The sequence below is a fragment of the Bombus pyrosoma genome, linkage group LG7, assembly GCF_014825855.1.
Source record: "Bombus pyrosoma isolate SC7728 linkage group LG7, ASM1482585v1, whole genome shotgun sequence".
In the NCBI taxonomy this organism is placed as follows: Eukaryota; Metazoa; Arthropoda; class Insecta; order Hymenoptera; family Apidae; genus Bombus; species Bombus pyrosoma.
In genome coordinates, this window is record NC_057776.1 from 7,432,545 (window position 1) to 7,456,532 (window position 23,988).

Here is a 23,988-nt window from a genome sequence, read left to right on the forward strand (position 1 = left end):
ACAAGTGTTTACTCGAGTGACGAACGCATACCGATGTCATGTGTTTTTCACAGAAAGCGGATGGAACGTCGGAGCAGCGAGGCCCGTAAATATACCGGCGTCGATGAAATTGGGAGAAAAACCGGTTATCGCCTCTCTACGGGTGAAAAAAGAAAGAAGAAACGAAAGAAAGGTTACACACAAGCAGCGTGTGTGGGAAAGCATCGGATGCAGGCGGGAAGGGGGCGTTTCGCCGAAACGCGACCTCGACTTTCGTCTAGTTTTTCTTACCGAGTAAAAGTGGCAAGTGGTGGCCGGTCGTATACCCATCGGGGATCGACATTTCCTTTCTTTCACGGAACGGGGGCAGCGTCGTGGGTGGTACACACCACGTATAGCGTGCGCACCAGCGAAATGAGAAAGTTGCCTCTCGTGCGATCTACAATTAACGATGTTTCGGCGGCTCTCCGTACGAAAGAATATTCCCAAACTCTGCTACCACGATTTTTCCTCCTATCGATAACGAATTTCGTCGATAGAACGATCTTCTCGTAAAATAATAGCATCACGGAACATCGTCGCGACGAAATGGAGCGTCCCGACGACGACGACGACGACGACTGCTGGAAAGCGTAAAATTCTTTCAACCAAATTCCGTTGCAGAGGGATCGAGACTCTGGTTTCGTGCGCGCGTTTCATTCCGTTCCTTTTCTCTCACGACGATTCCCGAGACACACACGGGCGGTCTAAGAACTGCAAGATTCATTAACGGTTCCTTGGCACGGAGGTGGGCACGCGTGTGTGTACACCGGCGTGCATTCCATCGGTCGCGCTCGTGTGAACGACCGTAAGGTGTACTTGTACACAGAGACACCCGGGGAGGGAACAGAGATCCCGGAGATAGATGTCGAGTGTGTAAAAAGGAAAGAAACAGGAGAGATAGAGAAAAGAAGTTATACAGAAGGAACGGGAGAAAAAGAGGGAGAAGGAACTAGCGTGTACATATTTGATGCGCACGGTTCGCCTGCTAGACGGCAGACCTTTTCTATCGTCATCATCGAGGTACGCAAGGAACGTACGAGAGTTATTAAGGTCAGTGGTGTAGCGACGATCGCGACGTATCCCGGAGATACACCGGTTACCGATTTCGTATATACGTTTATATATCTACGTATATTATTCAGATTATTCCAGCTTCGCATAATCGGGTCCCACCGTATAGTTTCGAACTATAATCGATGCAACGGTAATTGGACGCACTGCACCGCACGTAATCCGGTTCAAACTGATCGATTTACGGCAATAATAACGGTTATAAATAACGTAGACCTTTTGCTCGTGCAACGTTCCGATTGTTTCGCCATCGAGCCGATAGAAACGGCACGGTCTAATGCAAAATAACGGCCGAGGAGACTCATTTCGGTTATTAATCGTAGTCGATTAATCTGTCGGTTCGTTGTTCGACGTCCACGTCGACGTCTCCATCGTGCGTTTTTTCTTCGATAATTGGAAACCGCGCGTATAAAAATCGATTTATCAATTTTGTCGATTTTACGTTTTTTAAGTCTCGCAGACATTTTGTCGGTTATTATTATAGGTTTATCTTGTCGTATACTTCGAGATGGGAGCAGAAAGTGGACCGCGAGACGGTTGAAATCTCATCCGCGAGATATAACTGGGATAAGCTAAGCCCGAAGGCGAAGCTAAAAGTTGCAACTTTGTCGTTACGGCTGATCGAACAGCGTGTCCAAACGATGTTGCCGACGATCGAACCGGGAATTGCATGTAATTTGCGATCGCTGCGAACGGATCGGATCCCGCTTCGCCATCCAGACTTTAATAACTATTCGGCTCGTTTTAACCGTGCAATTTGCATCTCGGACAACAATATGGCATGGTAAACGTGACCACGCATCGCTGTCCATTCCATTTCGCGTTTCAAAACGATATACGCGCGTATCCTCGTTATGCGCGCTACGTTGCGACGCCTATGCGAGGAGATCGCGGAGGCGCACCTAACCTATAAAGAGACACGGAAACGTGATGGAATGCGCGCGAACCGAACGCCTGCGTCACTCCGTATCACCGTTTCATCATTCGATACCTCTTTTCCATCCCACTATACGTTATTTCTCCTTCTCTGATCAATTTCAGATCATTAGACTATAATCCTTTTCTAACCTGTTTCATTAGATACCTCTTTTCCATCCCACTCTACAATTATTTCCTCTTCTCCGATCAATGTCAAATCATTAAGATCTCTTTCAACCTGTTTCATTGGATACCTCTTTTCCGTCCCGTTATACATTTTTCAAATTATCGGAGGACGAATTTTACATTTTTCATTTCCTTCGTTTCCTACGAAAAATTTGCATCAACTCGAACACGTCGGCTGCACTTAATTTCGAAAGGGCTACCTTCTGGAACAGATTTAAAGATTCGTTCGATTTATAATCCAAATAAAGAAAGATCGCCACTATCTTAGAGAACAACCGCAAAGTGTCAACCACGTTAAATATATATAACGAAGTATTTGAACTTCGAATTCCATGCAAAACAAATTTGCTTCGTCTTTTCCATAAAACAACATTCGCTTCGAGGTATCGGCAAATATTTTTCTACGCGCAGACGAAATTGCATCGCGAGGTATCCCGTGCAGAAGAGAGTCGAACGAGCCCAAAACCGAGCAAGAACTTCGATCGCAGAGTTGCTCTTCGTCAAAACGTGGTACAGCAGGAGAACGAACAAAATGAGAGAATAGGAAGCAGAAGAGAGAACACGGAGAAAAGATTTATCCGTGGGATGCGTGACGACGAATGGAGAGAGATTCGCCCGATGAATCACTGCACCGCGAGCCGTCATTCTCCTTCTCTGGTGGTTTGTTCCCCCTTTTCGTTCCGCAGTTCTTCCACCTGACACGCCGGGGCACTTAAGGCAACAACGACACCCATCCGCGGCCAAAAGGCAAGACGAATGCCCGCTATCTTGGATTTCGTAACGGACAGTCGCCACAATATTTCTCGACGACCCGTTGTCGCTTCGCGCCTCTCGGCTTTGCTCGCTCGCGTGTCGCGCAGGTGACCACCTCTTTGCTCTCGTAAACGGGACGCGGCCGTTTCTGGCGTGCACGGAGCTCTGTATTTACGAAAAAGGGCACCGGAGGAAGTGCGCTAAAACCACCGGGAGTCACCACGAAATCTATAAACTTTCGACGACCACACCGTATCGTCAAGAAGCGAGTCGAGTTTCAAGCGCGAGCCCAGATAAAGGGGCGAAAGCTGGCGCTAGAACGGAAGTCGAAGGCGTTCGCGTTCCAGCGGCTGTTACGAAATGTTATTTAACTCGTTCGAGCCTCGGCTATTATTATAAGACGATCTCGGAAAGTTGGAACGGTTGGAGGTTGGGCGGAGTTACTCTTTGTTTAATTTGACCTACATTGTGTAATTAAGTTCTTTAATTATTCTTGAAAAGTTTCGATTTTAAAATAGCGAGAACTTTTTAATTTTGTTGTCTCGCCCAATATATACTTTCGCCCAAAAGCCTCAGGATTTAATAAAACTTGGATATTTCGCGTTATGAACATCGTTCTAACAAAGTTGTCGAATATTATGTCGATATTATATTATTTATCGATTCGAACGAAGAAAAATAACGACACACGTAAAGTGCGAAGACTCGAAGACTAAGAGTCTTGGGTGGGTGTATATCGTGGATTGTCAAAGTGTAAGAGAACGAAATTTGAATGCGCGTAGACTAAACTCAAAGCTCAGCCGCTCGTATTCGATAAAAAATACAACACGTAAACCGATGTTGATGTCTGCCCGCTTTATTTATTCACTACCTATCGCTCCGATTCTATACAATGCGATTTCATCGACACATTTTTCATAGCGTCGATATCGATTTCTTTATAAGGCATACATGGTGTGCCATCGAATGTTTTGAACGCAACAGAAACACATCGTACGTGGCGTCATCAGCCTCTCGGCTTGTGATTCGAAACGGGCCGCGGCTTTATCAGTTAAGAGAAGCCGTGTTGCTGTTGCAGGCAGACGAACACGGATAGTAGAGAAGAAAACACAAAGAGAAAGAGAAAGGGGAGCGGCAGCAAACAGCGATGGGTTGCACCCGCGGGGCCAATCACGACGACTCGTGGCGCCTTAATTGGTACTCGCACGCGTGGCTCAGGCTTAAGAGTCGGAGCGAGAAGCAGATGCATCCCAAGACGTTCACAACAGGAAATTCCTCCTCCCTCGCCGCTCCTCTTCTCACATTCCAGCTTCTACGCATATTTATGCGAGCCGTCCTTCCTTTCCATCTGACTTCTGGAACCCTATGTATCTCTCCTCCTCCGCCCTTCTGTTTCCCTCCCTTTCTCGTTTTCCCCATCCGTTGCCCATGTATCCTTCTCGTCGCAACGTGCGTTGGCACGCACAAATAGATATCCTCGTGCGACGACGCGATCGCTGGCTGCTCGGCTCGACGCGAACCGGGGGATTCGATGAATGGACCGAGCGCCGGACGAGGGTAGGGTTGGAAAAGAAGGGCGTCAATGAACCGAGAGTTGCGTGAGCGCAATTATCGTTCGTAGCACGAGCGATCGCAGCTTTCTCCTCTCCTTTTCTCTCTCGCAGGGACGCGGGCGTGGTGGAAAAAGAGAGGCGAGGTGTACAAGATCGGAGAGAAGATTTCGAGTTATACGTGAACGTATAGGGGTGTTTATCTCGTGCGAGCACGAGCTCCCATCATTCGCGTGCACGACGGTTTCTTTTTCATCCGATTCTGTTGGCATGCGAGACAATATCGCGATGACAGGATTCTCGCAGTTTCCGAGGTTGAGTAAATTTTCGTACAACGATCGGGGAATAACCGTTCGAAGAAAATTCGCCTGCGTTTCACATGCCACATCCTGATAGCTTCCATTCCTTTTTCTATCTCGACTTACCTGCATACACAAATATCGAGAAGAGAAACTAACTCACTCCTGTAAGTTACTTTATCGTAAGAAGGCGATACAAACGTAGCGAATTCAAAGAGAAGTTTCACTTACGAAGAAATCTAATTTATGCGGTCGATCGAAGATGATCGGATTGGGAAGGTTTTTGAAATTACGTTGACGATCGACGGGGAAAAAATTATTGGAATCTCCTACAGTGAGATTTTTCTGGTTAATCGAGCGACACGTTGTGACAGTGACATAGTAATTTGCGTTGCGCGAGGATCGACGAGGTGCAGCGAAAGATACGCGACCGACACACCGACTTTGGTGAATGAGTCGGTGGAAAATACCAATGAGTGGAAGTATCATTGTGTAACTGTGCAGAGAAAAGGCGCATGCGTCGTGCTTCCTCTTCTTCGTGCTTATAAAAGCCTACACGCGTACGTGGAAGAGAGCAAGAGAAAAAAGAACGCGAAGGGAAGACAAGTGGGACGGCCGGTGTATTACAGGCTGCAAACTAATGCTGTATATCTGTAAACGCGTGCGGTTATTGTTACGTCAATACTCGCGGGCGTGGATACGCTCGGTGATTTGTGAAGCCATCCGTGTTCGCGCGGACTGCAAACAACCGTAATTTGTCCGCTATTTTTCTCGCTAACCATTTCCTCTGAATTAGAAACAACTACGTTTCAACTACACTGCTATCCAAACTATTGCGACTCCCTGGCGAATGTAATTGAACGATAGAAAGGGCCGTCCAAACATAGTGTAGCAACGATCGCTTTGTTTCACCTAAATCCGAATGACTCACAGCCCCAGCACTCCCCTACTGCTCGCTATCTCCAGTTCAGCTCCACCTAAGCTCAATAACTAGACCCCGCGAATGTTTATGCAAATTCACGTTCCTACGAACGTAACTAACAAAGCGAAACTTGGATAGAAATTTCCTTCAGTCAGTACGTACTGTAACGAATATCGTAGGGACTTTGGATATTTTATACACTTCTACGTGCCGTAAACGTTGCCTGCAACGTTCTTCTAAACGACAAAGACCGCTGTCTATCTATTCGTTAGATACAACAAGACTAAGCGAGAAATTGCCGCTTCTCGTTTGATCTCGCTAGATCCGATCTTCCCGCCCTCGTCAACATTCCCGGAAATACTTGTGAGAGAAAATCGCTCGTCCCTCGGGAATTACAATCCGCGCTTCTTACATACTCGACTTTAATCGGCCCTACTGTAGAGTAAATCGTTCCACGAAGCAAGCAGCACAAAGGAAAATTCTTTTATCGCGAAAACACGTAACACGTTCTAACCGTGCAACGTCAATAAACCCAAGCGCCATCGCTCGCGAGTGGCCGGCGTCGTTTTAACGATTCGCGCGACACAACGACGCTCTAAGTAAATCCCTCGGGGCCGACAAGAGAGAGAGAGAGAGAGAAGGAGAGAGAAAAAAAAGAGAGAGAGAGAGAGAGAGAGAGCGCACGCAGCCAGCTCGCAGACATTGGCCGCGAGTGTGGTGTGGCGAGTGCTTACTACGCACTACGCGGCTACGGCTACGTTTACGGTCCGTATGAATGTACGTTCGCCGCGCGTACGTACGACGGCGCGGCGACGCGCACGTTTGCGGCGTGCATTCATAAAGTGGCGGACACGTAGCGTGCGCGTGCGCAGTTCGTCGCCTTCTTCGTTGCCACTCCTTCCTCTTTTCTTCCTCGTCGCCACCCTTCCTGCGACTAATACGGCCTCACCACCCCCCTCGCGGCCACCCGTATCCTGTACACACTTTTCACATCCGCTAACTAGCGCCGCCGCGCCGCTTCACCATCGACGATTCATTCAATCGTTTCTCCTCTCCTCCTCGCCGATTTTCACTTTGCCCGGTCGCATCGCTTCGCGCGGCGTAGTATTTTTACGCGCCTTGCACTTACTCCTCCTTTATTAACCGTGCGATCGTCGTTAAAGTGCAGCGAAAGTAGTAGCGAGAACAGTGGGGATACAGTAAACATGTTTGTAAATTAGCAGGGGAGAGTGATTGTGTTAAAAGCACTGGTTCTTGGAATTTACATCGCAAGCTACGAATTTTTCGAGGAAAAACCGATTACCTCGCGGACGTTAGTTTTTGGTATTTATCATTTGCATTTCGCATTTGGCAATTTACGTTTCGTGGCGATGAACGTCGTTGCGCCAGCGAATCTTTTATCGTTACGGTATTTCGTTGTTAATTATGTACCTGGGTAAAACGAAGTTCCGATTCTAAGAGTTCCTTCCGTATTCTGAGAGCTTCTCAATTTTGGTATATCGTCGTACCAATCTTAGAATCGGTCAGCTTATACTCCATGAGTCTCCGCGCGTCTCACGCGGCTACGTCACGTTAATTAACTCTGATTCTCTGTTTCACGCTGTTCCTCTTTCATTCTGTACGCGCGTAACACAAACGTGTCAGGTATCCGCCGCAATTTACTGGCAGTCGTTGCAAAACAGAGATACTTCGGCTCTCTTTAACCATCCAGATGACAACTGTCTCAGTCCCCGTGATCGACGACAAAGTTACAAGTGCCATTTAAACGGTACCGTTTAAACGATAGCGCGATAGAGCGTCGTTACACGTTTTCGATCGCAACGTTTAATCATCGCGACGAACGATTTACGTTCGAAACTCCGACATTCGTATGCCAAGCGGAAAAAGACTGGCAGAAGAAAGAAGAAACGTGGTGGGTACGGAATCCGAAGCAGGGCAGCGTGCCCGGCGCGAATAGTCGTCCGTTTGTTTGAGCGTCGTGCGAGTCGGCGAGAGTTCGTAGCGACGAACTTCTACGGGGTCAACGGAACCACCGGAAGTCGTCCGTGCCCAGGGTCGTCGCCGATTCTCAAATTGGTGGCCGCTTGCTCTCTTGCCCCTCGCGTTCCCCTTCTCTTCTCTATATCCATCCTCCTTTCGACTTGGCTTATTCGTTTCGTTCTCCTTCTCCTCCAGCAGCCCCTCTTTTCTGCGTGACGCGAGCCGTTGCCACTCGGCGCGGGCTCTCTGTAAACAGGCCACGTAATCCCCTACACCCACTTTTTCCTCCCGTCTAAATCTGTCTCATCGAAATGCGTCCGACGACGAACGGAAACCCCCGCCGTTAATTTGTCTCCGTGGCCAGACCTGGTTCCTTCTTCCCCTACCATCGTGCAGCTTCTCCACGGAACTACGGAATTTTTCAGCGACCCCGAGATACACAAGTTTCGGTGGACACGGAGCTTCCAGCGTCCGCGGTTATCGCGACATGGTGTTCCTCGCGTTCGTAGCTGTATAAACTTGCCAGCAGAAACCATCGAGCTCGTCGATCCTACTTTTTCTTGTTAATTTGTTAACTTCGTCGCGCGTCGTAGAGAAGCAGAGGAAACCGACGAAATCATACGAGATGAGCGTGGATCGCAAGTGCTGGGGAACATTTCAGAAACGTACAACGTCCTGTACGATTGACAAACATTGAAACAAACGTCGCGCTTCCGTAAAAGTCGGTTCGTTCGCTGCGGTGCATCGATCGATATCCCGAGGTAAATTTGAAAAATGCTTTTCAATTTGTAGAGTCGATCAAGGTGGCTCCTGAAAGGCTGCGTAGCGCAGCTATCGCAACGATACTCTTTCCGCGTCTGTACAAAGAAGGAAGTACGAAAGCTTGGCCAAAGTCGAAGAAGCGGACTCGGCTAGGCTGGTGAATGACTCGGTGCGGTGCGCGCATATTTGAGTGCGTAGGGTGGCCGATCGGTGACGTCACAGCAGAAGAGGTACACGCACGTTATCCCACGTATACGTATACCGTACGTGTACGAGTATAGAACGACGCAAGTCGCGTGTAACGTTCGCTGGTATCTCTGTGCTCACGCGTACAGACGCATATAGACGAAGGGAAGGGAGGAAAGGGAAGAGCAGCGTCGCGAGTACACGCGTTCTAGACGTGCGAATGCAGGCTAGCGTCGCGGACAGAGAAAATGGAGGAGGATAAAGAACGACGGAGGGACAAAGCGAGAGAAGGCGCGCGCGCGGCCATGTGTAGAACCGGAAGTATGAGTATCCGGCCAGACTCGTGTGGGCTTCTCTACGGGCGACGCTACTCTCCTTTCCTCCCTCTGGCGATCTCGTGACAGGAAAACGTTACTCGGTTTGTTCGCGTGCGAGCGCCGTTCCTACACTTCCCTGTACGCGAGAGGCCGTCAATGACGGTGGTCGAAGCGGGATATCGGGGTCGGTGCGAACGTGAGGAAACGAGACACAGTACGCCGTCGGCCTGTATACATAACGCCGCGTTCACAGGATGAATCGATCGACGGCAGGCCGCGTGCGTAGGCGGTGGCGCTTTCTTCCAGGAAGCCGGCGATCGTCGTGGAAATATACACGAATTCAGCGGGGCGTAACGCGGCTAATCAGGCCGCTCGATCGGCTGGCTAGAACGTTGCTCTAATTAACGCAACGGGTTCTGTCTTTCTTTTACGTGTAACTTAGTACACGCAGAGAGAGAAAAGGTATTCGTTTGGTCGACGACGCGTGACCAATGGGACGAAGGGACGAGAAACACGCGGTCGGTGACGACGTCGTTCGATTAACGGGCGAACGATCGGGTGGACGTGGGAAACGTGTCTGGACGAAATTCCACGAAAAGCGGAGAAAGAGGTCGCGTATTACTTACACGAGGTTATCGAACACGAGGAAGAAGAATGCGTTCCAATATTCGATCGCATAGATAAATAAATACATATTTGACTCGAGCAACCCAACTCGCGTAGCGCATCCTTCGTTGAACCACGCGAACCGTAGCCAGGTCGTGACAGCGATCTAGAATCCCCATTCAACGATCTAATTTATATTGAAGAATTCCGATGAGGCCAGGCAGAGGCGTCGATCTTTGAGGCGCCGCCGTTTAAGATGCATTATGCTGGAAGGCGGCCGACAATAGCCTATGGAAGACAGCGGGGCGAGTGGAGCGAGGGGACAAATACGCGGCGCGTACGAGGTTTTCGAACGGGATAGATAAAGAGAGAGACGTGGAAGGAACGGGTGAAAAGGAGGCGAAGCCGTGAAAGAGGGGGCACAGGAAGAAGCGATGTTGTTGTAGACGCTGTGCCGGAGGAACGCGCTGTAGAAAATTCAACGGAGAAAAGGAGGTAGAGAAAGAGAAAGCCTGGCTAGACGAAGAGGGGCGGGAGGGTTCGAGGGCAGACGGAACTGGTCCCAGACCCAATATGATAATTGAGTATGGAGAACGATGTGAACATAGCACCTTGTAGGACTTCATGTGGCCATTGTAGCCTCCCACTGTCGGGACCACCTCGAGACCGCATCGACTTTGTACGTGAAAACATCAAAGGCCCTGCCTTTTACCCTTCTGTCCCTCTGTTCTCTTCTCGTCGCGCTCTTCTCCAGCCAACCCGTCCTTCCTCCGTTCCTCGTTTGCTCTTGTTTCATTATGTTTCAACTATGCGACAGTCGTCTGCTCGTACGTACAGCGGAAGACGAAAGTATTCGTACCGTAAAAGTAAAGAGACAAATATATTCTACGTTATTAAATATTCGATTACGTACGAATGGTACTAAGCTTTCGCGATAAGATATCTGTCTCTGTATCTCTTCATCCCTTTTTTCCTTAATTTCCTGGAAAAAAGAATTGCAGTTCGTCGATTCGATTTCTCACAGGCTCCATATATATATATATATGTCGGGTTAGCGTTAGGATTAGAGTTGGGGTTAAGGGCGTGAAACGAATCTTCGTTGTGATTAGACATTGTCGTTACGCAATAGAGAAGATATTGACTAGAGCAAATATGATTGTTACAGATATCGACAAGTAACCGTGGTAATTAGATACTCGAGACGCTAATGACAATGATCCTAGGTTCGATAACGAATCCGCGGTCAACGGGATAACAGATGTATGTTCTCACAAACTCTAAGTCCGACTCTTGGTTAACAAACGTGAAATGTTCACTGATCGTAAAGACGTTATTCTTTCTCGTCAATGAGATCACACGAAAGAATGACTTTCCGTCGTGATGATGCCACAGAGGAAGACTATGACGGGGTGTGTCTAAGGGCACGAGATCATCGGATTCGTGGAGCGATGCCTTCGTCCAGAAGGTGAGGGAAATTGACGTTGCTGTTAATTGGTCAATTTCCATATTGGTGGTTAGAAAAGGATGCTAGCCACCCTTGAGGGAGAGAGTTGCTAGCGAAAGCGTCGTACGTGAGAAAAGAAGATTTCTCATATCTCTCCGCAGTAGGTGACAAATTTAGGGGCTGCGAAGACTAAGACTGTTTGTCAGTTTGACGAACCTCAGCGAAATAAATTCTAAGATTTATAGCGGGTCCTTAGGCTAGCTGAATATGTACTGTGGAGATGCATCGACATCTGGTAATCATCTTGTTCAAAGGATGCGGTCTTTGTGTAGCAAGCCACGGGACAGAATCCCTTGGAGTGTTTACTGCCGCGTGCCGCTGCTGTATTTTTTTCAAGGAGAACTATACGATTACTCTATGCCTTTGTTTAGGTAAACGTTTATCCCTTGACCGCGGCTACGTTGGCGACTGACTGTCGCCTCGAGCCCAAGCTCACTGTTACAAATCTCGAATAAACACAAACGGATTGAATGACAATTGTTTAATTCTGGCTGTGGTAAAATCTGGATTACGATATTACGGGATTTTCCCCAAGCTCCGGTGTTCTTTCATCTCCGACATATATATAGCCTTATATGTATGCATATTGGGATCTATTCGATAATACGATAATGAACAGTACGAATATATTTGTCTCTGACTGTACGCTGGTGTACGCTCGTACCGTGTAAGTATATGTAAGTAAGTACGTATAATAGATAAGCGTTTTCCAAGTCCATTTCTTTCCCCGCAGTGTTCCGCTGCTGCCCAATTCGCAGGTTTCTCGATTCTCGCCATAGCAATACGACGTTTCCGCACAAACTCGAAACCTTCCGAATCTCACTATGAAACGCGTGAAACTTTCGGACGCGACGTAGATCGCCATGCGATCAAGCTACCATCGCGTAGATCCTTGGTCGATTTAAATCGCGCGAGAACGTCTCGCTCGGTCGATTCCACTCGATCGAACCGCACTTCCGTTCCGTATTCGTCCACGCCGCGCGGAGTACACGATTTCCTGCAGCGCGGCTAATGCCATTCTTCTCTCGATGAGAAACTGGCCTTCGTCGACGACAGGATGGATCGTCGCACGAACCGGTCTACCATCGCGCGCTATCGACTATCCAATGACACTGTGATTCGCGGTAGACGAAACATACGTGGCAATGAGAAGGTATACCACGTTCTATTCCAAGGCTCGTTGCGGACGAGCGATTTTTCTCGCGAGTTTTCGCACCAGGTATGCAGCGACGCGAAGAGAAAGCGATGGATAAGCAGACGTGCGACAATCGTTCGCGCGCGTATGATATCGTTACGATTTCGTCTCTACCATCATCCACTTTAAATGGTCGATTTTAAAATTCAATATGTTGCCGATCGATGCTACATCCAATTATTTTCTCATTCGAATGTGATCTTGTCACTTTCTTGAATATTTAAAAATATTAATAAGATTAATTATGCATGCTGGCTAATTGATTAAGATAAACCAACGACCAGCCACTAAACCGATGTTACTCGTTTCTTACAAAATATCCTGTATACTCGGATACGAAAGATGTTAATTTTAAACGGATGAGTCGGTCGAATAGTTCTCTTACATAGAAATGAGGAAATTAACGAAGAGCGGAATCGATCGGTTGCCCTTCTCAGGGGGCTCGTACCGTCTGTATCGTTAAAAATGGTCGCGCGAGCAAAGTCTGCTACTTCGTAACAAACCTAAGTTCGTCTAACGGACAATTTACGTGTGTCGTACTCGTCCCGAAATTTTCACGACGATAGACGACGTACAAGCGCACAGTTCGTCGAATCGTTGTGCAAAGCCCGAGAACCACGGCGACGAGGACGGCGGTCTTGCATCCTACGATTGCTCAATGCCGCGTTGGGTAATCGCGAGTTGTTTTACTCGCCACCGCAGCTATACGAACGGCAATAATCGCGCTGGCATTCCTATTTCTACCTGTTACGTCCTCCTTTGTCTATTCTTGGCCACTCTAACGATACCTCCGATATCTTGTTGCTCGGACAAGCTACCCAGGAAGAGTTAATAAGCGATCCTCCGCAATTTTCCATTTTCCTTTACCATTCCATACACATCTTTAACGGTCTACGTTTATTATTAAACGTCCGAATAAACGATATTCAAGCAAGACTTTAAAAGAGTAAAAGCTCTTACCTTTCATTGGTTATTTAACACAGAATGCACCGTTACTCGTGAAACTGCCAGGTATATTTAACGGACTTTTGTAATATTCAGAAGCAGAAAAAAGGTTAGGGTGTATGATAGCTTGGACGATGACGGCGGCCGATTAAATTTCCTTCCTGACGAGCATACAACACACTGTTGTTGTATCTTACAGCTAAGAAGATATTAAATCGTACGGGTATTAAGAAATTCCTTTGACATTATTCCCATCTTTATCAAATACCGATGGATCAATTGATTTCGTAATATTCAGGGGGTTAGACGTCTCCTGCACGAAGGGATTTCTCGTTTCATCCAGTTTAACTTTCGAGATGAAAATTTCATTCCCATTTCGAATAAACTGCTACTATGTGTGCAAATACGGCTTTTACAAAAGTATCGTTCGTAGCAAACGTTGCTCTCTCTCCTTTACGATATTCCTACTCGCTACGTATTTACCGATCTCCTCCTCTCGAATGCTTTCTCTAGACTAAACTCGACTAAAAGCCCCAAAAGATTAATCGGTAATTCGATTACACTTATCGCTCTGTATGTATAAAACACGCCACGGCCACCATAAAAAGATCACGGTACCGACTTATTGCACGGTCCAATAATAAATATGAAATATCTGCATGTGTCAGAAGTGACCCAGCCTCCGTGGTCGGTGGGTTAATCGCGTCACGACTAACCGTGGCTCCGCACCGTTTCGCCTCTCAACTCGGTGAAGACGGAATACGCTGGAAATACTCATCGGCGCTTAATCGCGGCCGGTTCCCTTTGTATCAGCGACTGGTGCATCGTCCGTGGCGGAGTGCCGCGGCGCGGACAGAGAATTTCGAATCTGCGGTGCACCGGCGTGTGCCGAATCCCATTCGACACGGTGCCTCCCTTCAAAGGTTAATGTAGTTACCACTGTCAGTTCAGCGCGTTACGTCAACGACGCGAGGCGCTCGACCGCTTCACGACTCGAGCAGCGCACGCCAGCGAACGAAGCTTCCCAGATGGAACGAGTTACTTTGTTTCGAGTTATTAGCGGCTCGAACGCGAAACTACCCGCCAATCTTCCTAACCAACTCTCTGTGCTCTTACGACGATACGGATATGAAGACTCGCGAGATACGCAGCTTCTTAGTACAACTCGGAAATTGGTATTTGTGTTGTCCGGTTAACGCAGCTCAATGCGTGTAACGTTGATATATTGGCTTGGCAACTAAGTGATTGCGGATTTTCTCATTAGATGGTATCGACAAAATCCGCAATCACTTAGTTGCCAAGCCAATATATAAGACACATAGGGTCGACAGAAACGTTGGTTTCAGGCGTTGCCTCGCTGATTTCTTGAGGAGAATCGATATCTTACTATCTTTGGTAAAGTTTCCATACGCAAGACTCGAACGTTTTGCCGTAATAGTTGATCTCTCAAGGTTTCAATTACGAACATGAAATTGCACGGCAGAGGAAGATGCAAGGAATTCTAATAATATAAAATATAGGATGTTGTAGGATCCCTTTGCGATATTTTGGGAATTTTAATCGAGTTTTAATCTGGATAAAGCGCGTGAGAGGAGGAGACAGTAAATAGCGAGTATGAATATCGATATACAATACGCGTGTACAATACATATCATGTAATTGTTCGGACGATATATTCCGATATGTTAGAAACGTAATTCGACAGTGTCCAACGACCAATTAAAATTAATCTCTTGACACAAGGTATAATGGATATTTCACACGTCGTACGTAATATTACGTGGTCGTGTAAGAGCATAAAGGACAAACCAGTTTTCTATACCTGTACACATCCTAATTATTCGCAGAAATCGTATAATATATTTCAATTAAGAGAATTAATAACGAAAACATGGTACGATGTTTCATATAAATTATGGATGATATGTATAGTTTGCTGGACATCGGCAGCAAGTGTATAGTTTTACCCGACGTGAAAATGTTTTCCTGGTCACCGTCGTGAATTTCCCCGAAAATAATTGTTCTTATCGGCGGGCTAACAAGTGGTTCGCTATCTACGCTGGCGCGGATGGAAATGTCTTTCCTCGTTAATATCGTGTAATTCGTTTATCGGTCAATCGGCCGGGACGGCAATAATAACAAGCGTGGAAGGTAACGACAGACGACATGAACCCTAGGTAGAACGATACGCGGGACAGAGTGCCGATAGCGGTGTGTTTGCTCGAGAGGTTAGCGCCACCACTTTATCATATCGTCTCAACACCATCGGACGTCTCTCTACCTGCGCTCTTCTCTAACATTCCACCCTCTTTTCCCTCCTCTGTCGCATTTATCACGTTCGTAGAGGTCTTCCACTCGCACGAATCGTTTCCACTTTCAATATCTTACGAGACGACAGTTTCTACGATCGAGGAGCAATAATTTGAATAAATCGACACAAGCAAGTCAGTATCGACGGAAAGAAAATCATTCTCCCAAGCTTGCTAGAAACGTAGATCCGCGATGATAATAAACTCTTGCAATCTTCAATATGATACCATTCTTTCTCTTCAGGCAGATACGTAATTTGAACGTTAAAGCTGTCTGGTCGCCGCGAAAGCTTCGATTCGACGAAGGACCACGATTCGCGCGAGTCTGATCGAGCACCAGAAGCCGCAAGAATTTCTTTAAAAAGCCTATTTCGCTATTTCGCGATATCTTAACGCATTCCTGGCGATCGTAATACCTAATGGCAGCCTTAATTGCCATTACCGTGTCAAAGAGATTGCCGCGCGCAAAGAAGCGGCAACTTTTTTACGATATGGTCTCACGGAAACGGCACGAAAAAGAGGAATCATTTGCGATCTAAGGGAAAGGAGAGAAGGTTCGAAGAAGATGGAACGACTTCGGGCCACAACCAGAGTACGATCGAGTTTACGCATCCCGCGAGGTTAGGAGATGCGCAAGAAGAAGTAGAAGAAGAAGAAGAAGAGGACCACTACGACGACGAAGAAGAGAACACGAAGGAAGTCAAAGTGGGAGAATGGAATGCACCTTCGAGAATCCGTCTACGGTCTCTCTACCTACTCTTACGTATGCACCGTTGCGGACGAGGATCGGAGACCCGGAGCGAGAGAAGGAGAAATGCACCATGGTCCTCCACCTGTCCTCGTCCAACCACCGTCGCTTTCTCTCTCTTTGTCTCTCTTTCACCTGGACGTGTTCTCGGAGCACAACAAACAGACGCCGCCTCGTAATTTGTTTTCATACGTTCGCGGCATTTGCCAGTCTACGCCTCTTTCTCCACCTTCGGGCTCGCGCTCTTCTTTTTTCCTTTTCGGATTCTTTCACTTTCTCACCTTCGACAGTGGCGCGCGAGCACCGCCAAACCGGCCGCATATTACGTCCCGCTGAAACGGGAACGTATTTCTCTCCGGGACACCGACCAGCGATCACAGACAATGAAGGACAATAGAACGTTTGGGAGAATCGTTGAGAACGGAGAATCGTCGGTGACGTCGTTTATTCGACGAGCATTGAACTTTTGCTACCTTGCGAGTATAATTCGCTGGTCGCAATTTCTTACGACACTTCAGAAAATTTCGTTTCTTTCGTCGAATCGTCGCGAGCTTTCAGGCTACTTGTTCCAAGTATCGTGTTTTCTCTGATTGCAAATAGTTTTGAAATTCTGATGGATCGACAGGTGGTTGGGAAAAACGAAAGCACGAGGAATCCTGAGAAAAATTCTGCGAACACACCTGTCTTGTATCTTAGTTTTCATTTGGCTATCGATCGAAATCTTCTATCCTTTTGGGTACTGTTTTCTTACGAAAAATACGTTAGACCTGTGTTACTAAATATTCTCAGAGTTGTATATAGCGTGGAAATGCTTTTAAAAGATGGTAGATCGGAAGAGGGGGTGGCTGGGAGAAATGGAAGCATAGAGAAGTTCGGTGAAGACACTCGATCGCAGGACGTAGCAGAGAAGATGATTAGAAATTAATTCAATAGGAGGCGAGTCTGCGATGCTTTCGTCCATCATCCGGCTTCCCTTCGTCGTAGCGACCATTTAAGGGCCGTCCTAAGTGACGCACCCACAACCCCGCGCGTCGCTGTACACGCGAACGCGTACGCATGCGTGGCTGTGGGATTCGGAAGGGCGTGCGTGCGTGCGTGGCTGCGTTCGAATGTCGCGGCTAGCAACCCCTCGGCTCTTACGTCGAGACGAAGACGCCCTTTACCACGCAATTTCGTTTGGCTGCCCCCTCGCTAGGTAAATCGAATTAAGCGGCAGACTCGGGGCATTGGCGGCAACGAAATCAACATTTAGCAGGGCGGTCTTGGGAGGAGCGAGCTTCTCGATGGAGAGGTCCCTGTGATATCGGCGTCTCGCGTACGATAACTCCAATGGAATTTCGGCCGGAAAGCCGATGTTATTTAAGTAAAAGATGATTTTTAGAAACGAAGAGCTTCCATTCTGAATTTCTGGCAAGCTTCTTCGAGTTGTGGCGAACGTTATTCGCAACGACGACCAGTCAAACGATCGTGTAACAGTTCGACAAGTATCGAAAATGCACGAAAACGAACGGTCATGAAGCTTTGTTGCCGCTGTTACCGAAATACAGATATCTTCGTCGAAGCAGATAGGAATATTTAGAGAAACACGCTGCCCTTCGATAATTTGAACAGCGTTAAACCGATCGATTCCTCCCGAGTACAAAGTTAGTTTGCCGAATCCGCGAGTTCCTCGGCGGCTAAAGGCTGGTGCGCGTAAAGGGTGTTGCATGCGTGGCGCGATCCGATGTTCGCGAAAATTGAGTCGATTTGGGCGAATCGGCTGCTCGAGAGGGCTCGTGGTAGGAGGGTAATGAGAAAGGAAGACGGTAAGTGCCGATGGTAGGCGATAAGGGAGAGAGAAAAAGAGACGAAGGGACACGAACGGAAGATGCGGCTGTTGAAGAGAGACGAAACGAAGGACGAGGAGAAGGCGGCGGAGAGGAGGGATAGAAAGATCTTTGGTTAGAGAGAAGCACTACAGCGGCGCCCCGGGGCCATCCATCATCCCAATAATTGCTTCCCTTCCCATCATATAATTCCTATAGAACCCTCACCCCCTGCCTGCCTTTGCCCCCTCCTCTTCATTCGTCTCTCTTTCTCTCGTTCTGCTCTTTTATCCCTCGCGCACCCCTTCACCCTGTGGTAACACCCGCTGTAGCGCCCGGGAGGGATATCACACCCGCCACTCTCTCACACCCATCGATCTTTCTCTGTCTTTCCCCTATCCTCCCTTTCCCCACCTACCTCTCTGTTGCTCTTTTCTCGTCCCTTCTTCATTCTGGTTCTAGCGGCTTCCACAACTTCCAGGAATCGAGACCTCCCGAATTTCCCGCCTAATTCTTTTTCACCAGAAAAACCAACACCGTGGGACCGTACCACCGCAGGGAAAGACGAGGATGTTCGCGATACAATGCCGGCATTAACCGTTCGCGATGGAGCAACGTGTTACGAATGATGATGGATTCGATAAAATGTGAACGTAAAGCGTACATAGTATACGTCGTTCGAACTTGCTGTTCGGACCATGATCTTTACACACAGGGCTATATTCCTTTATTATACGCTTGGATAATGGCGAGCGACAACGACGCTAATAGCGCTATCGTTCCAGCGTCTTCTCGCTACGTTAATACGTTCTATGTATTTGTACTACACATAGACGCTATATACAACTAGCTATACGATCGAGGTGTGGAATTTGTATGGGAAATGTTTGCATTCGTTCTCTAACCTTAAGGTCTTAAGTTCCCAACTATTACCTTCTGTCGCTACTCTTCGCTCTTCGTTTCGGAATATTATCGAGCGATGCTTGGAAAATCGGACACGGGATCGTCTACGCTTCGAGATATAAATTTTTAATTAAGTTATCAACGATCATATTCGAAACTTCGAGTGCTCGGAGGAAAAGCTGAAAATGCGTAACGCGCAAAATCGCGAACCAGAGCTGCGGCGAATTCGCGATAATTAACCGCGTGCGACGAGAGCATTAACCGACGTGGTGTGAGGGAAAAAAGGCGGAAATTCGCAAGAACAAGAGGATCGTTGAAACGTTAGGGGTCGGCCGGGGTTTATAGGCTACGTAAACGCCGCGAAATTACGCTGTTCCACCCACGCGACACGGTCGTTCATCCGAAACGTATGATTTTCTTGTACCTTCGACGCGTCGTTATGCGGAAAGAACAATTTCGACAGGCTGCTATTTCCGTGACGTACGATTACCCGTGAATGGAGCGACACCGGGGAGGACACAGTACGCCCTAGTGAAGGCACGGCTCGTCCCACCTTTCTACCCTCGTTCCTTTTATTTTTGTTCCGTAATTGCCGCGTCCCTACGCACCTTCAGTGCGCCCGCCACCGTCTTCCATTTTTCTATGCTCGCAACGTGCCCCTTCGAACGCGTTTTCTTCGCCACAACCGGCTTGCGATAAAATAATCAACCTCTTGGACGCGTTGTCAGACGATCGAAACCGATTCACCGTGAAATCATTTGCGCAAAATGTTCGAGCAAAAATGTTAGAACGGCCGAGAACGTTCGTAGCTCTCTGCCGAAATCTTCTAGTTTCGTACTAGTTTGTGTAGGTTTCGTTGATTTCTGATAAAACATATGGATAACAGCTTGCGTTACGTATTTTTCCGTAAACCCTGCGCTTTGATTTTCGCTGTCGCTCGCCACATGCATTGCGCCTCTTCAACTGTACAAACAACCATTGCATTTTTGTTCGCGCGTGTTTCGTCAAAATCACTTGGTTAGATAAATGTGTTGGAGCAAACATGATTACTCGAGATAAAGACGTTCCTAATGAAAAAATGTGTAATTCCAGCGATTAGCGGTGTTTTTTATCAGCGGGCGTGGTGAAAAAAGGAAGGAATAACATAGAAAATCTATTCTACGCGATGTCACTTGGCGCAAAAGTAAGCGTTAAACAACCATGAGCGACGCTGAAAGCAGGCGAGCGTACCAATGGCGGAACGCTGTTGAATCTTTCGATCGATAAGAAATTGTAATCCAAGAAATACTTTAGGAGCATGTACCTTGGCTGTAGTTGCGAAATGAAATTTCGCTGGAAGCGATGATATTTGAAAATAACAACTGTTCGTTTATCGTTGCTCGGCAGTCTCGTTATTTCAATTCCGGATATACTCGATTATCGAAATCACGCATCGACGTGCGACGAGAAAAACAAATGACTAAGCTAGAAAAGATATCTGACGAATCTATGCGCAACGTGTTAACCGATCGAGATATACGGCGGCTACAAAAATTATCGCGTACGCGGCAACGCTATTGCGTTTATTATGGTATTTGCACGTTCATTAATTAAGTGCCATCGTATTAAATTTCGTATTACTTGGAAATACGTTTACGAAGATATTTGAACGCTTACGCAATAGAAATCATTTATGTTCGTGTTGAGTGCGTTCGTAAAATATCTGGAAATATCATTAGCTCTATAACGAGACGCAACAGTCGCGATCATACCGATCAGAATTGGAAGCAATCTGAAAGTCCGTACAGAAGCTACGAGATATTTATTGCGAACATATATTTCAAGTTTATTAATACAACGAATAACTTGTACTGAATATCGTGCAATTTCAAATTCGTTTCAAACTCGACAAATATAACCGCGATTGTCGAATCTCACGATAATCCTAATGAGATTCTAAAACGTTTCGTACAGTACGAATATCATACTCGTAAAATGTGTCTACAAGTATTCGCAGATTTTTCCTAATCCCATAGTCGCGCCAATACTTTTGTACGAACGACGAATCGACGCCTGTTGAGTTTTCGAAGATCGTTGAAAACTTGCGACGTTTTCTTCGTTGCCTCGAGTTCCTTTATCAATACGTAGGACAGGCTTATCGCTAGCGCTGCGACGTTTCATTCTCACGCTTGGCGCACCACGCTCGAAGCACCGTTAGCCATGTCGCTATTTAAGAAGGGACAACGGAATATGTCGTCGTTCCCTATCGAGTAAGAGAGAGAGAGAAAAGTTTCTCGATGGTCGTAGCGGCGACGAGGAAATACCATTTCCGACCACCGATCGATCGGTCAATTCCACAGAAAAACAAGCTATGCGCCTACGATTAATTTGCCAGCGGGGAATCCGAGAATACGTGCAGCGGTTCAGGCCACGTGATTATGTAGGATCCGCGAACGACACGCGTATGATCGATAAGGGGACATTCCAGAGTTGGCCGCGTATCGCTGGGAAATTTGCGCCAGTTCAAACCATGTCACCGGATGCGGAAGTGGTCCAGCGGTGATAAACCTATCACATAATAGACAGACCTCGAACGTTTTCGTTTTGCTTCCGCGAACCGAATAAAATCTTCCGGCGAAACTATTTCGTTACGCCGTTACAGCGGGCAACAGGGATAAAAGACGAAGAAAATTCAGAATCTGAGAGGAGTTTGCATAATCGTGAGGCGCGTACGATGTACGTCGTGAGCACGCGGTTACAGTGGATGTTTCGAAGAACTGTCGCGACGATCGAAATACACAGGGTGAGTCTTCTAGCTTTGTCACATAAATTATACTAAATTACAGCAATAACGGTAATAATTGGCGTTTTCGCGAAAACCCGTTAGCGCACTGAAGCCTCCGTTGATATCGTACAACTTCTGTTTCGCAGATTCTTTCGTATAGCAAATAGTTCACACATGTAGTGACTACATCCGTATAGATTACTCTTACGAGCATATTTGGTTAATAGCGAAATATTTAACACCGATAGAAAATCTTTGCGAGATGCCGAGGTCGTCCGAAAAGATTCTTTCGTTTTATAAGCAAATTATGGATGCGCAACATTTTCCGTTTTATATTATTTTACAACGTTCGACAGATTAGGTTTCACGTTTGTATAAAGATGCGTGTCGTTGTAAAAGACGCGTGTGTAAAAGAAACGCATTTTTCCGACAACCTAATATTGGTGCACAGATGTTGCACCAAGGAAAAATCCCGTCTATGAAACGGTCTTTCTAATCCTCCCCATTTTTCGAAATGCCAGCTACCAGCGGTATTATATTTATGTAGGTCCTCGTCGTGGTGGTCTCAAATGGGACCACTTAAGAGTTTCTTGAATCAACGTCGGTCGCTGGAACTCGGAAAAACGGGTCCCCCTCTTGCTAACCGACCTCTGGGTGCTAAGTTTGCTCTGTGGTCGACACACAGAGACCGAGAAACGGAGCTATCGGGCCGACGACTCGTCTTGAATTTCGTCATGGTGGTAGGTTGGAATGCGTGAAGGTGCTCGTCGTCGGCATACGTACGATCAACAGAAAACGCGTTACTCGGTCGTGATGCCGCGAGCAGGGACAGGAGGAGAGGAGAGTAGTCGAGCAGCCAGAAGCAGGGAGTGACTACGTTTTGTGTCGCGGTGTACACGTACTTACACTCGGTAGAAGCCTGTGTGCGTGATTCTGTACGAGTATTTCTGATTGTAAGTGTACGCACCAGAGAGATAGAGATAGATAGATAGATAGATAGATAGATAGAGAGAGAGAGAGAGAGGGAGGCAGCGCGCGCGTGTCACGCGAGATTGTGTGCGTGTTGGTAAAACGCGGCTCGAAAGAATCCCATTCATAGACGTAGGAACGAGAAGAACGAGAAAGAGAAAAGGATGACGGCGTGGAACGGTGAAAAAGAGGGAGAGGGAGAAGGAAAGAGAGAGAGAGAGGAGAGGAGAGGGAGAGGGCGAGAGACGAATGGTGGGTAAAACGAGGCAAGAAGGGTAGGGTAGAGGCATTCGGATTAGGCGCAGGCGCCAGGTATAGGAGAGAAAGGCTTAATGAAAAATTTTCCACGAGGGGCCCCTGCGGTAGGCCTGGCGGCGTCGTGTTTTCTAGGTCGCCCCACAGGCGGCGCGGGCCTGGAATTCGATGTTCGAGCGATCGATCTAAACAACGATCGTGGACGAGGTTTGGGAAAAGAAAAGTCGACTGTGGGGAAAAGAGAAAAAAATAGAAGAAAAGAGCGGCGGTACGGTCTGAGAAAGGGAGTGGATCGATGCGATCCGTCCCAGCGATTGTATTCCGTGACGAGGCAGCGCGACCTATCGACCTCCAGCGACCATTTGAAACGGAACGATCGCTAGGCACGACGACGACGACGACGACGGTCTCCGAGAAATATTTAGGTTTCGTTCATAAAGTACGCGTAACGCGCCAATATCGATCGGAATTTCGGCTGGACCGTTTATCTTCCCCAAACAATCGTTCGATTGGTCATTTCGAAGCGTCATAGAGGTCGCGAATATTCCTGACCCCGCGCACCGTCCAGTTTAACCCCGAAAAACCGATTACCGAATTCCGGAATACGCGCGACGTACGCATACATAAATTTCCACCAGAGATAACAGTCTCTCTCTGTTCTCGTATCGGGGAATCGTTTCTAACCGCGATACGAGACGAGCGACCGCGCTATCGTTTCCCTAATTTACACGCGACCGCAATCGCTCGCTCTTCTCGATACGCACAATGCCGAGGAAACGCGAGAACCATCGCTGCAAGAGACGACGACACTTTGTAACACGAGCAGCACGCGTGCGGCTACGTTTGCTTTGCTGTCGATCGTGAAAAATGCTGGCGCCTCTTTATCGGCCCTAGAAAATTATCCGCCGCGATAACGACCATTGATCACTCCGTTGAATCGAGCAGGAGAGAGACCGACGACTCGTGTCTCGGTTACACGGCCGGGGGAGAGAGACGGAGAGTGACTCGTTTCCGTCGTGG

At 47.5% G+C, this 23,988-nt stretch overlaps 1 protein-coding gene across 5 annotated transcripts in view; it reads right to left on the minus strand.

Annotated features, from left to right (window-relative positions):
- Positions 1-23,988, minus strand: part of LOC122569565 (serine/threonine-protein phosphatase 4 regulatory subunit 1-like) — a 151,788-nt gene that overhangs the window by 46,961 nt on the left and 80,839 nt on the right. The gene's annotated exons all lie outside the window — the stretch shown is intronic.